At 35.6% G+C, this 15,000-nt stretch overlaps 1 protein-coding gene across 1 annotated transcript in view; it reads right to left on the bottom strand.

Annotated features, from left to right (window-relative positions):
- LOC106874578 (uncharacterized) overlaps positions 1 to 15,000 on the bottom strand; it is a 100,462-nt gene that overhangs the window by 24,586 nt on the left and 60,876 nt on the right. The gene's annotated exons all lie outside the window — the stretch shown is intronic.

Genomic DNA, 15,000 nt, shown 5'->3' on the forward strand with positions numbered 1-15,000 from the left:
AAATCACTGTAGATAAATGCCAGCAATGACCTTTGGAGGCTCTCCAATATTTTAATTTCTAAACAGAAACAATCGGGGACAGGGTGTGGGGTTGCAAAAAATTCATGAGTTCTCAAATTTTCTTTTTTATAGCATATAAATGTATTTATGGGGGGAATTTCGAAGGCTGTGGTTTAAAATAAACGAGGAAAGTCCCCGAAAAAATTCTTCCCAGAAATTTCTTCATAGCCGTAATCTATGCCGTTTGAAAGGGATTTGTATAAACTTTCATTGAAAGATACCCAGTTTCCTAAAAGTTATGATGGAGAAAAGTCAGATCCTGTGAATTTTCCGAAACCCCTCTCTCCCCCCGCCCCTCAGAAAAGTTCTTTCCCATAAATTCCTATATAAACTGAAGCCACAACATCTAAGCAGTATTTGTAGAAACTTTTGTTAAGAAGTATACATTTTTCTAGATGTTATGAGGCAACAAGACACTCTCATAATATAGAGATGTACTTGCATAGCAAGTGACCTGATCTGAGATCGTGTGCTGGAACGAAAACAATTGCAGCGTGGAAGGTGTTTATAAGCCATAAATATATATATTCACAAACAACTCTAATAATATATATATATTATTAATATTTAACAGACGTAACAGAGTGACTCAAAGTCCCAGAGTCTTTTGTGTTGTGCCAACGAACGAACTATCGGATCTTACTTACATGCACACACTCATACATACATACATACATACATACATGTGCAAGAATAGTAGTGTCTGTGTATGTGTATGTGTGTGTATGTGTGTGTGTGTGTGTGTGTGTGTGTGTGTGTGTATACACACATACAGATACACATAAATATATATATATATATATATATATATATATATATATATATATATATATATATATATATATATATATATATATATATACATATACATATGCATGCAGCTATGTATATGTGCGTACCTAAACTGTGAATAAACTATATTTGTATCGATGTATAATTCAACAAAGAAATAAACTAAACAAAGTTTTGTTTAAAATTATTAAAATATAGAAGTTTATGGAGTTTTCGTTGGTGCATTTCAGAACACTGTAGAGTTTATTTATGTTAAATAATAAAGCCATTAATAATGATCGTTAATTAGAATATTAAATTAGAGCTGTTTTGTTGAAGTTTAACTTGAAAGACGAATACTGCTTTACGTATTAAACAAAGAGAAATTGCTAGAATAAACAGTACACACATGAGAAATAATAGAAATACGAGTGTAAGAGTTCTCATTAATGAAATTATGTTAATTACTTTATTGTAGAGAATAGTCAGAACGAATACTTTCCTATGTGAACTACCAGTTAGTATTTTATATACATGTGCATGTGTGTGTGTGTACATATATATATATATATATATATATATATATATATATATATATACACACACACAGTGAAAACTTGTTTGTATACACACACACATATGTATATACAAATATATATACATACATATATGTATGTATGTGTATATATATGTATAAATAAATGTATATATATATATATATGTATAAATTTTCTCAGTCCAATTACTGAGTTATCTCTGTGCCTTTTTTCTGAGTCATCAAACGGTGATAAACATGAGCGCAAGCTCGTCTGTGTCTACACACACACACACACACATATACGCACACTCACACATACACATTAATATACACATACATTATATATATATATATATATACACACATATGTATGTACGTATATATGTATGTATGTATGTATGTATGCATGTATGTATGTATGTATGTATGTAGACACAGACAGACATACACTATAATATTTATCAGCTTTTGATGACTCGGAAAAAAACAGAGAATTCAATATATCAGTATATTGAAATGTCTGTATTACACAGGCTAAAAAGTTAGTTATTCGTCCATTACGACACAGTTTCACTTGTACAGATATTTCAAATGGTAACACTTCGGATTATTTATATCTATGCGTTGCCATTTTCAAAAATTGGTAAAGTGCTCGCATAGATATTTCAGTGTGCTGTCATTTGAGAAATTCTTACCTGTAAATATGTTCAATAATGAGCAAGTAACTAAAATATTATACTGCAACACAAACACAAATGTACGTATACGCACTTAGATATACGTGAGTTTGTGAGCATGCACATTAAACTATATATATATACACACATATTTACATATATATATATATATATATATATATATATATATTTACACACACACACACACATATATATATATAAACACATATTTACACACACACACACATATATATTTATATATATATAAATACATATTTACATATATGCATATATACATACATGCATATATACATATATACACGCACCCACCCACACCCACATATATATATGCATATACATATACATATATATACATACACACACATACGTCCATTCGTACATACATACATACCGTACGTACGTATGGGCCAACGGAGGATATCTATTCCTCCTGGCCAAAGCTACGCTCACCAAAGGTAACTGAAGAAGCATCATCTTGCAGATCTAAACAATATTACATATATTGATGAATTTGTATATAAGATATATGTGTGGATGTATGTATATGCATGAGTATGCATATATATACATGTCAATGTATGTGCGTGTGTGTGTGTTTATCAAACTTTATGACATCATTGGGTTATAGTAACATTAAGTTGTACGACATGTTTGCTTATATGATGCACTCTAAATATCTATCTTTTAATATCCAGAGGCTATTATGACTAGAACGACCGGAAACTGTCTCTACACCAGGCGCTATATTAGAGTGCCTTCTCTTGAATTTTTCCTAAAAAACAGATAGGCTTAAGTTGGAAAGGATGCGGTTTTGGAGTTCAATTTTCATTCATTTGACATTTGTAGTCTCTTTGTTGTTTTGATTAAATTTTCTTAATACAACATTACATACAAAAATAAGCACTGATCAATTACGCCACGTGGAAAGAGACAGGGATCATCGCGCTCAAGAGATGATGCCAAAAGGCGTTGGGAAGAAGCAAGGTCAAAGAGACGAGAGGAAACGGCTAAGATGACGGCAGAACGACTGCAGGATAACAGAGTCACGCAACAAAGAAGGATGCGAGGAGGGACTGAGGAAGATAGAAATGCACGTCTCCAGGATGTGAGACAAAGAACAAATAGAAGACTTGCAGAAACACCTGAGATGAGGGCTGCACGACTCTTAAACAACAGGGTGAGGAAAGAAAAGAATAAGGGAGCAAGTGGAAAGACATAGATCCACTCTTTCTGCTGATAAGTTAGGTGAGATATATATGCACGCATAAGTACCATGAATTCCCATTCTACAAACTGGCAAACAATTCCGTGAATACCTTACCGGGCAACGCTGGGTAGTATACACATATATATTGGGTCATCCCATAAATAATGCGGTTTTTTCAATTGTATGAACTGAAAGTCGGAGGGGAACGGGATAAACTACCTGCATGAACTTGCTTTATATAAAAGCAGGTAGTAATTTTACCTTGTCCTTATTCATAGTGCAAGTTTTGAAGAGTGCAGTTCGATTTTAACAGTTATTTTTTCAAAACTATAATGGAAGTGACAAAGGAGCATATTCGGCATATTTTACTTTATGAGTTCAATAAAGGCAACAACACAACGGAAAGTGCGAGGAATATTAATACAGTATTTAGGGATCGGACATTAAGCGTAAGCCAGTGTCAGTGGTGGTTCCAGAAATTTCAAGCCAGAAACTACAGCCTAGAAGACGAGCCTCAACCTGGAAGATCTGTAGAGCTCGACGAGGACGTCCTGCAAACCCTGGTGGAACAAAATCCCATCGTAACTGTTAAGGAACAAGCAGAGAAGCTTGGATTTGATCATTCGGATCTAGTTCGTTTCATTCACAAAATCATTTTTTAAAAGGAAGTAAAAAAAATTAGAAGAAAACTAGATCCGGTCTTTCAAACATTCATTGACACCTGTGTGCCATTGGCAAAGTCAGCAAATTGGGTTAATCGGTTCCTCACAAACTTTCCGAGTCTAATCGCGTGCAGAAAGTGAATGTGTGCTCTTCTCCACGTCTCACAAATTAACCCTTTTTCAACCGAATAGTGACTAGTGACAACAAATGGGTTCTCTATAAAAATGTCAGGCGCTGAAGACAGTGGGTAGGAAAAGGAGAAACACCGGCACCCCAGGCTACAAAAAGTCTTCACCAACGTAAGGTGTTGTTATCTGTTTGGTGGGATATGAAAAGTTTAGTCCACTTTGAACTTTTAAACCCAAACCAAAGGATAACAAAGGAGATCTACTGCGAGTAGCTTGGCGGCTTAAGTCAGCACTAGAAGAAAAACGGCCATCTTTGGTTTCAAGACGAAAGGTGTTCTTCCATCAGGATAATTACTCAGCTACATCAGTGAGGATGACATTCCAGAGGCTGGGAAACGATGTCCCATCCGCCATATTCGCTGGACATTGCCCCTACTGATTATCATTTATTCCGCAGTCTTCAAAATTATTTGGATAGCAAAAATATGAATTCTGTAGACGAGGTCAGAACACTACCGGAGGAGTAGTTTTCGTCACGGAAAAGTGAATTTTGGAAGAGAAGCGTTGAAAGTCTACTGGATTGATGGAAGGACATTGTAGAAAATGAAGGAGAGTATATTTTAGATTAAAAAAGAACTATGTTTATCTTAATTTTGAAAAATAAAAGAAGTATAAAAAATCCGCATTATTTATGGGATGACCCAGTATATATGTGTGTGTGTGTGTGTGTATACATGCGTGTGTTTATGTGTATGTATGTATGTATGTATGTATGTATGTATGTATGTATGAGTAACTTAAAATGTTATAACCCTTCTTATGAGGAAACATTATATCGTGTCTTTCTGAAAATCTGATTCTAACACAAACAATAACTATTTCGAGTGACTATTCCTTCTATAAACATTGACACAGTACTAGAATATTGGTGCTACTTAAATGCGAAGTATATGGTTATGATACAAAGACATGAAATTTTTACTATGTCGTTTGCTTCTGTCTATTTGTTTTCGTGACTAGACGATCGATTCTGTTTTACATTGTTGGACTATGTGTTCACATGTCGGTCCTATATATTCATGTGTCTAGATTAGAGTACTTATTTCAATAAATGACGAGAGATACTATCACTTCTTGATTTATCTTACAATTAATCATAGAAAAATTGTTTAATATATCGCTAGTATTTTATCTTCTGAATACAAACACATTAGCTTCAAAGTACGTGCGTTTGGAAACAAGTAGCAGATAAACTTGTTTCATCTGGTGTTATATTTCCTTTATTTTATGATAGTTTACTATATAATATACTAGGATGAACATTAAAATATACTGCCACTAAAACCGTTTTTGTGTGTTTGATCACTCGAATTTATAGAGACCGTATCAACACAAAAGTTAACTGATCATTTCATTGAAATACTTTCTGTATTCAGAAAGTCAAATAAGTAGATTTTCTCGTTTATGGCGCCAAATAGTTCGGAATGATTCTTTCAATATATTTCTAAAAAGGATAAAAAAAAAAAAATTGGAAGGACAAAATAAACAAAAAAAAAATCAGATAATGTTAGTTTTCATATTGTATTACAGAAGGTTATTTGTGTGAATAAAGTGAAATTGATCGGCTGTCATCAGTTAGATAATACTAGTGAACAGTAAAAGATTAAAATACAACGAATAAAATATCATCAATAGAAATAAATTGATGAAGATTTTGGTTGTAATGTGTGAGGTGACGGTGACTGCAAACAGAATTAAATACCATAATTCATGTTTCAAGTTAGCTCTTCAATTAGCAATGAGAAGTACATGCTATAGATAAGTAACGATTGTATTCTCAATTGTGACCGCTCTTAGAATTACATTCATCTAAGTTGGATTGATGTCGACAGTCCGCTGATCGATTGTTCACAGGTTCATATCTCATCACACAGAAGATGTGCGTTATTTTTTCTTTCTTTTTTTCTTTTTTTTTTCTTTTTGGGGTGGGAGTCAAAAGTATTTAGCCCTCAATGGCTTTGACCAGTGTTCCTCTCCAAGGAAAGAGGGTCTGTGAGGATAGAAAAGCATGAAGCAAAATTACCATGTTTAATATAATTACGATGGTGCAAGACGGCGATCTATCAGAACCATTAGCAAGCGGACAGAATGCTTAGCAGCATTTCATCTGTCTTTACGACACCAGTTCAAATACTGCAGAAGTTAACTTTGTCTTTCATCCTTTCGGCGTCGATAAAATAAGTACCATTTGAGTACACTTACTCCTTCTCATGAACTTGCTGGCCTTTTGCCAAAATTTGAAGCCAATATAATTCAGATGGTTTCCAACAAAAACTATATGGATACAAAATATGTTTCATCATCTGATTAATAAAGAGGAAAACAGAAGTGCCAAACATTCACACAAATATTTTGATAGGGTTTAGTACTTTTCAGTTCCATAACGACTGCTCTTGACTACATAAATGTAAATAGATACTAAATTTCTGATAAATGTAAACATTTGGAAACTACTTTGATTTTATCAGACACGACAACTGAAACACTTTTCAATCTTGATAGGCCTCGCCATCAGTAAGGAACCTAGCCATCGCCTTTGAGAAACGCAGGTTTAAGATGTCATTAAGAAATAAGTGCTTTTGCCTCGAAAATGGCACACATTTTGTGTGTGACAAGATAGTAAGAACTACAGTTAGTGAGTGTTTAATTAGTTTATAGTGTTGGGTTTAAATCCTCCTAGCTCCTCTAAGCTGCAATAATATGTTCGGATAAATCCTTACACGATGACTAAGTATTTCGCAATATCCCTACAATCCGATTGATTATGGGTTATTGATTATGCTATACAATGCTTCTCATTTCATACTCATAAATTCGTAACCCACACTAGTGGCACTAATGAAATTTCTACAGAGTTACCAAACTACTTCTAGGTACCATAAAGATGGAAAAATGTATGGATCTATGCAGTAAACAGTACCCCATCATTCAAAATAGGTATTTTGCTAATTTATTGTTAGATCAAATCTTGCTGTAGGTTTGGAGAAATGAACAGAATACTTCTATAAAGTAAGTTTTGTTGAATACTTATGAAAGGTAGTTGCATATAGCTATTATGAGTTTAGGATAAAAGCCCCCGAGGACAAAAGCCCTACGGTTATATTTTTCGGTTATATTTTTGTTTGTTTGTTTTTTTTTTTTCGCCTTTTACCTGTTTCAGTCATTAGACTGTGGCCATGCTGGGGCACCGTCTTGAAGAAGTTTTAATTGAACGTACCGACGCCAGAATTTTTTATATTTTTACTTGTTGCAGTTATTAGACTGCGGCCATGCTGGAGCACCACCTTGAAGAATTTTTAGTCGCAGAAAAATCAGTATTTTAGGATTTAAATTTAAAGTCTTTTGTTTTCTTCTCTCAGTACCTACAGATTAATGAGCCGACCTTTTGAACTTTCTCCAGCCGTTGAAGGTCTAACTGAATTATGGCGCCGAAGACTAGTCATTCAAACGTACTTGTTGTCGTTTATATGTTTCTCCACATATCTTGAAGTAAATGCTTTCCAGTTTGTTAGAATTCAGACAATATGTAAACATTGTGTAGTGAAGAGTTTTGTGTTCTGTTATTCTATTCTACTAATTTATTTTTGATTGAATATATTTTGTTTACTCAAAAACTGGAATTTTGGAAAATAAAAGGTTTTTTTTTTTTACAACTGCGATTTCCTTTTTTTACGTGAAATTATTAAAAAAAATTAAAGATTTGGCTGTTATTTGTAGCATTTGAAGAGACCTTCTAGGCTTAACTTGATGTGCTAGTTGAAAATCACCTAAAAAAGATTCTGGGGTCGATGCATTCGACTAAAAATTCCTTAAGGCGGTGTCCAAGTCCAATGACTGAAACAGGTAAAAAGATTTTTAGAAAATAAAAAAAATCGAAGAATAACCGAAAAATATAACCGTGGTGCTTTTGTCCGAGGGGCTTTTGTCCGAGGGGTCTTTCATCCGGATCTCAGTTATAATATTTAGCTGTAATGTAAGTGTGGTGTGTAGTTGCCATTTAGTTGTGGTATAAACTGCAACCAGTAGTGTGGTCCTAGTTCGGGAATTCTAGCTTTCGAAAAGGGTGGAGGAACCTCCTATTCACTATTGTTTCTGAGTGTACTGTAACCCGGGTAGTAGCACCTGTCAGGGTCCCGGCTATGGGTTAATAAGCGTATTAGGTTTTGCATGTGAAGACTGGATCCGACAGACTCTGCGGAAAAATATATGCCGAAACATGAACACTAAAATCTGGTGCACAGTAAAAGCAGCTTCCAAGGCTTTTGCTTCAATTAAGACGTGCTCAAAGCACAACGAGGCACGACCCTACATGTCAATCTCTCTTCGATAGCATCGTCTTCACTACACTATTATGCACAAGTGAGATGTGTGGCTCCACAGTGACAGGCTAGAAATATTATTGTAGAAGCATATCCAGAACGAAGTAGTTCGAGAATGGAGGGTAGTAAATGTGATCGCGGAATACTGAAAGAGCGAGTTCCACTGGGCTGGACATGTTCCAAGACTTACAGACAACAGATGGGTCTGTGAAGTTGTCGAGTGACCTCCAAGAGATCAGAAGAGACCTCCATGACGATTGGAGGACGACATAGTCAAGCAATTCTACTCAACTGGTACTTACTTTATCAATCCCGAAAGGATGAAAGGTCAAGTCAACCTCGGCGGAAGAAGTTCGCAAAGCATTTTCTCAGACGGGCTAACGATTCTGCCAGCTCGCAGTCTTAAAATGTGTATTAAAATATAGAAGTTAAAGTAGCTTCAGTATCTGCCATGGTACATATTTACAGCTAAACTGTATGGATATAACGATAACTGATTAATGTACAAGGGATTGGATACAGTAGTGGTCCTCCACCGGGGTCCATATGACCCTGTGGCTCCATATAAGATTTCTTTGTCAAATTGTGTCGATTTGTATGTTTTGCTTTATATTTGTGTTTTCATGCATATAATTGCATACCTAGACATATGCATATATGCTTAAATGATAAACTTCCGGAAAGTTTTACATATTTTTACAGTTCCACTGATGGCTTGAATCTGTAGTCTTCAAATCAGCTTTCTCCTTTCTAGTTTTAAGAAGACTAATTTCCCAAGACTGGTACTTAGGCAGTGTGTTACATATCCCAGTGGCCCCAATAATTACAGGTATGAACTTGAGCTTGCAATCCGGGTAAAGTAATTAAGTTTCAGGATAGTTCAGCATAGGTATTTTCTTTTTTACTGATCTTTAACTTTATCTTGACATCTGCTGGACAGCTGATCTCCACAACTATACATGGTTTCTCTTCTCTATCCCAGATCACAATGTCAGGTCTATTATGTTTACATTTTATTGAGGTGTTTATTGAGACATGTTCCACCAGTACTCATTATGAGTGGCTATGGCCTCTACCATACTGTTGGTTCTCATCTCTTTGGCCTCAGATTTATCCTTCCGACGGATGTCATGATATAGTGTCCTGGTTACAACAGCATGTCTCATCGGAAGATAATGCCACGATGACATTTTTGGACAACTACTTATGATGTGGGTGAAATCTTCGGTGTTAACTTCATAAAGTCTGCTTCGGTTATCAGATTTTGCTGTTTTTCCTGCGTCTCTGTGTCTTTTGAGCATTACTTATTTAGTTGATATTTCTTGTTCCTGGATTGCAAACGCTTACCCTTCAATGTGAGAGTTAGTGATCTGGTTATTGGGCAATGATAGACTGCTTTATCAATGTTACTATCATCCCGGAGCTTGCTGCTAATATATCCATGCATAGTATTCTGATAATATACCATGCAATACATCCATGCATGGTATTCTGATAATATACCATGTAAAGGGTGGCGAGCAGGCAGAATCGTTAGCACCCGGGGTGAAATGTTTAGCGGTATTTCGTCTGCCGTTACGTTCTGACTTCAAATTCCGCTGAGGTTGACTTTGCGTTTCATCCTTTCAGGGTCGTTTAAATAAGTACCAGTTACGCACTGGGGTCGATGTAATCGACTTAATCCCTTGTTTGTCCACTCTATGTTTAACCCCCTGTGGGCAATAAAAAAAGGTATTCTGATAATATACCCTCATCCATTCATCTGATGATACGTTGCGGTAGAGTCGTGCGACTTCTTTGGGCATGTATTCTAGGTTATCAGACAAAGAATGTTGCTCAAGGAGTTGCTTTCTAAGTACCATGATGTTATCAGCCTCGTGTATCCAAACTTGGTCAGGGGATGCACTTCGATACTTGGTGGTTAAATGATGTTGGCGATGGGATATGATATGACATTCAATAGCAGTCAAGATGCATGTATGTACGTATGTATGTATGTATGTATGTATGTGTAAATGTGTATGTATGTGTGAATGTGTGTATGTGTGTGTGCGCGTGTGTGTGTGTGAGTATGTGTGGGTAGGTGTGTGTGTGTGTGTGTGTGTGTGTGTGTGTGTGTATCCGCATACACATTCCATGGATATGTGTACAAGCATGCATGTTAATGCATATATGAATCTGTACATTTTGACATAAATATGTACGTACATATAAATATTTTTTTATGTCTATATATGTGTATATTCACTTATTACATAATAAATTTCTTGAATGTTTAATGTATTTTCACAGCTCCATTCATGGTGTGTAATTGCAATTTTGTAATTGGCCGTGACTTTCTAGATCTGGGACGCCTAGATTTTCTAAATTTGTACTCAGACACTTATTTACATAACAAGTATCCCAATGTCGTTTCGAACTGGTATACATATGTATACATATACATACATAAGTGCATACATACATACATACATACATACATACATACATACATACAAACATACATATATATATATATATATATATATATATATATATATATATATATATATATATATATATATATATATATATATATATATATATATATATGTATGTATGCATGCACTTATGTATGTATATGTATATGCTCAACAACATTCACAGATCATTTTTCTTTTTTATTGCGATCAAATGTTTTTACTCCACGTTAGACTACTTTCTCTACGAAATCGAGATTTCCTGTACAGGTGCACGGTGCGCCACACATCAGATGTTGAAGCGAGTGCAGGGTAACATAAGAAGAAGTGCTTTTACTCAAGAACACCTCGAGTTTGCCCAGTCCGGGAATCGAAACCACGATCTCACGATCGTAAGTGCAGCACCCTAACCACTAAGCCTCACTCACTCACTCTCTCTCTTTTTTCTCTCTGTCTTTCTTTGTCTCTCTCTCTCTCTCTCTCTCTCTCCCTCTCTCTCTCTCTCCCTCTGTATATATCTACGTCTGTTTATGTGTGTGTGTGTATATCTCTATATGTCTATATTACTAAATCAGTTAAGTAATTTGGATTAATATCAATATACATAGGTGCACGCACCACGAGCACACACACACACACACACACACACACACACACACGCACGCACACGCGCGCACACACACACACACACACACACACACACACACACACACACACACACAAACATGCACATGCACACACGTGGAGGCACTGATATTTATTCGCACCTAAACAGACCTTTTGACATATTTCACCAACCCTTCGCCACTTTCCCATGAACTTAATTCACATATAAATAAATAAATCCATTTAGAGGTATGTAAGGGTTATTCATGTATGTTTATATCTGTTATCTGTTTCTATACATACTGCACTGTGTTTGATCTAAGATCTGGGTCAAACGTAACTAAGAAGTGAGTTGTGTAAAGCTATTAATAATCCAACTAGTCGGAGCAAATCAGAAGTGGAGAATCGATCTTCTGTCTCGATGTAACAAATGAAGATGTCGCTGTGACACCCACTGAAAAGTTAACTAGGGTGGAGTTTATACTTTACCAAGGTACTGAATTCGAGGAATTTGATTGTTGTTATTTACTCGCCTACAACCAAATCGACCCCCCCTCTCTCTCTCTTTCTTTTCTGATCTCGCGTCCAGTCTTTTCCTCTCTCTCTCTCTCTCTTTATGTCTCCCCCTTCTCTCTCTCTCTTTATGTCTCCCCCTCTCTCTCTCTCTTTCCTGGTCTCTCTTCCAGTCTTTCTGTCTCTCCCTCTCTCTTTCTGTCTTTACCAATCTTTTCCTGACTCTCTCTCTCTCTCTCTCTAACTCTCTCTCTCTCTAGCCCTCTCTTCTCCCCCTCTCTCTCTAACTCTCTCTCATCCCTCTCTCTAACCCTCTCTTCTCCCTCTCTCTCAGACGAAGAGCAAGGGCTCAAAATAGAATCTCCACTCCATAGAGTAAACAAAGAGAACTCTTCCAGAAAATTTCCTGTTGTAATCGAGGGGTGGGGGAACGGAGGTCGCAAGTAGAACTTGCATTGAGTGAGAGGGGAGGGGGAGAGGGAAGATGGAGGGGACCGACTAATCCGTAGGTATCGAACTTACATTGTTTGTGTGACAGGTACGGCTCCTCCAGGTCTTAACACTTAATGAGTATACACAGCGGCGTTTTGCATGTAGCTATTAGAACAAGTTATAAACAAGGGCAATCCATGATGTGTGCGATATGGAAAGGTAGTTTAAACAAACGGGCTACATACTCATAGGGGTTTTTTTTTTTTTTGTCTTTTCTCGGTAAAACTCATTAAACGTTGATAGGAAATTTAATAAAACCAAATGCAGTAAAACATATTCCAAAAAATGTATGATAATCATGTAAACGCAGGGCAATACAAAAGCGTTCGACGAGTACAGCTGGTACTGGATTTTTTTATCCGTCAAGCTTCAGGCTAGAGGTGTCACGGATTTCTAAACGTTACGGTTTTCTTTATCAAAGTTTAATACTAAAAACAACAGTAATGTACTAAAACGTTCTTTTGATCACATTAAAGTATATAAACAAATACGTGCCTATAAACAGTAATGGATAAAGATACTAATCATTCAACTTTTATTTAACGATCGTCACTTCAGATACAATTTTTATGCGTCTACCGTCTGGAGACATAACTCCTTTAGGTACGGCATTACTTAAAATATAAAATATACAATGAAAAGTGAAATAAAAAATGGGATAGTAATTAACAAATATATATTAATATATTTGTGAAGCAGAATTTGTTTCATGTTTATTAAACCATTTAAAATCTTTGTGTTAGTCTTACTTTCTTGGGTGTTACTAACCGCAAAATGTTTCAGTTTCAATTTTCTTTTCAGCAAGTTTCTTTTCAGCCAACCTTCTAGACGTGGTATTAGATATGTGTGTGTGTGTGTGTCTGCATGTATATATATATATATATATATGCTAAATTGGGTCAAATCGCATAAATGCAAAGAAAGTTTCACCATCAAATAATTTAATTCTTTAAAGGTGCGTCATACGAAGTAGGCTTTGAATGTAATCAAAGCCTACATTTTTACGTATTGTTATGTATCACATGTGTATTCGAGATACAAACGCCATGGAAAATTAGAACAAACTAATCCAGTAGATAATGTTCTAGTAGCGTTTCAGACTTTAAATGTATCCAGCTTGACCTACCCAAATTTTTCAAGGAAGTATAGTTACATTTAAAGGCTACTTTTTTTTTTTTTTCAGACTCACCTTTTAGGAATTGAGTAAGTCCTTGAATTGGGAAACTAAACCTATGATAAATACCTTTTAGCAGTTGCATGACGAGAAATGAAAACGACCACGATGAAGATTGTTTAGAGTAAAATTTGTCCAGCTTTCATTAGCAAACTTCCTGGCTTTTAAAGAACCTATACAAAATGGTCATCTGCAGGTTATTGAACCAGAAAACCAACTTGGAATTATTGAATTAAATTTTAAAAATGAGGATTTCATGGCGATAGAACAGCACCATGCTGAAGAAGAAAAAGATGAAAATGAGGTTGCAGAACCAGCACGAGATTTTAATAACTAAAGATCTATCTGAAACGATAGCAGCATACGCCATTCAAAACACGCAAAGATTGTTTATTTCACTTAAATATTTATTTCTGATGTCAAACTGTTTATCCCAACTGCGACCCGGTCATTGATTTGATTCCACCGCATAAATAACACTGTGTAACACGATTTTTGTCCTTGTGTAGCAACTGTTATTTTCTATTTGCTTACCCCATCGAAAGTATGATAAATGGTTATTTCCACCAAATTTTGCTTTTCTGACATTTATTCAACCCCCACCCTCAAATCCCTCTCAACACATGGCTATGATGCTCCCCCACTACTGCTGCTCATTATCAGACGGGCACGTTTATTGTCAGGGGACAATTTCAAGTGGATAAGGTCAAGCAACTGACAAGTAAATCTGTGGTATTGAGCAGAATATTTACTATAATGATATTTCTGCTTCAGCAGCTCAGCGCTTAATCTGTCTGAAATGTAATGGAAAATAAGTCAGTTTCAATAGATTGATGTCTAGGTCACAAAAGCAAAGTTTGAAGGGAATAGCAGTCATTTCTTTTGAATTCTAGATAGAAGCAAATAGGAAATAGCACTTATTGATCAAAGACAGAAAAATAGAATAAAAATTTTGTTACACCGTGACAATCAGGTCGCAGTTGGTGCGACGAAAATATTGACGCCAAAAATATATATCTATGTTAATTGTCTTTGTGTGTTTTTAAATAGCTAATATGCGTTTTCCATGATGCAATCGTTTTAGCTTCAATACATGTTTGATTCTCAGATCAAATTACTTGCCAGGCAAGTACACCTCCTAATTTCCGATTAGTCTGAAACTTTCTCCTTTTTAGATTAATCTATGGCCATTTTCACTTTGAAGATAATAAAATTCAGAAGCAAACAAGATAATAACGAGTTATGCAACTGCTACAAGGAACTTAAGACAGAGATAACAGATCGACAACAAATCTTGGACATGTCTTTAAAA

This window comes from Octopus bimaculoides, chromosome 8, assembly GCF_046866305.1.
Source record: "Octopus bimaculoides isolate indiv1 chromosome 8, ASM4686630v1, whole genome shotgun sequence".
Taxonomy (NCBI): Eukaryota; Metazoa; Mollusca; class Cephalopoda; order Octopoda; family Octopodidae; genus Octopus; species Octopus bimaculoides.